At 35.6% G+C, this 835-nt stretch overlaps 1 pseudogene; it reads left to right on the forward strand.

Moving 5' to 3' along the window:
- The first annotated feature begins 203 nt into the window (after positions 1-203).
- LOC123391052 lies at positions 204-321 on the forward strand (annotated as a pseudogene).
- The last annotated feature ends 514 nt before the right edge of the window (positions 322-835 follow it).

Here is an 835-nt window from a genome sequence, read left to right on the forward strand (position 1 = left end):
ATCATACTTTTCATATAAGGCCTTTATTATGTTGAGGTACCTAAACCTACTTTGTTGTGAGGGGTTTTATCATAAATGGATGTTGTACTTTGTCAAAGGCTTTTTCTGTATCTGTTGAAATGATCTTATTTTTTTTAATCCTTCTTACTGATGTAAGGTTTCATATCATGTTGCTTGATTTGCAAGTATTAAACCATCCTTGTGTCTACGGCCATACCACCCTGAACGCGCCTGATCTCGTCTGATCTCGGAAGCTAAGCAGGGTCGGGCCTGGTTAGTACTTTGATGGGAAACCATCCTTGTATCCTGGGACTAAATCCCACTTAATTGTGGCAAATGACGTTTTTGATGTGTTGTTGGATTCAGTGTGCTGGTATTTTGTTAAGAATTTTTTCATCTATATTCATCAAGATATTGGCCTGTAGTGCTCTTTTTTTGTGGTGTCTTTATCTGGTTTTGGTATCAGAGTAATGTTGGCCTCATAGAATGAATTTGAAAGGTTTCCTTTCTCTTTTCTTTTGGAATATTTTGAGACTACATATTAACTGTTTTTAAAATGTTTGGTAGAATTCACCTGTGAACCCAGCTGGTTCTAGACTTCTATTTGTTGGAAGTTTTTTTTATTACTGAGTCAATTTCTTTGCTGGTAATCGATTCGTTCAAAATTTCAGTTTCTTCCTGCTTCAGTTTTGGTAGGTTATATGTTTCTGGGACTTCACCCATTTCTTTTGGTTGCCCACTTTGTTGGTACATAGTTTTTCACAATCTTATAATTGCTTGTATTTCTGTGGTGCGGGTTATTATTTCTCCTCTTTCATTAATGATTTTATTTTCA

The sequence above is a fragment of the Mustela putorius genome, unplaced genomic scaffold (assembly GCF_011764305.1).
Source record: "Mustela putorius furo isolate JIRA1106 unplaced genomic scaffold, ASM1176430v1.1 tig00000174_pilon_pilon_pilon, whole genome shotgun sequence".
Taxonomy (NCBI): Eukaryota; Metazoa; Chordata; class Mammalia; order Carnivora; family Mustelidae; genus Mustela; species Mustela putorius.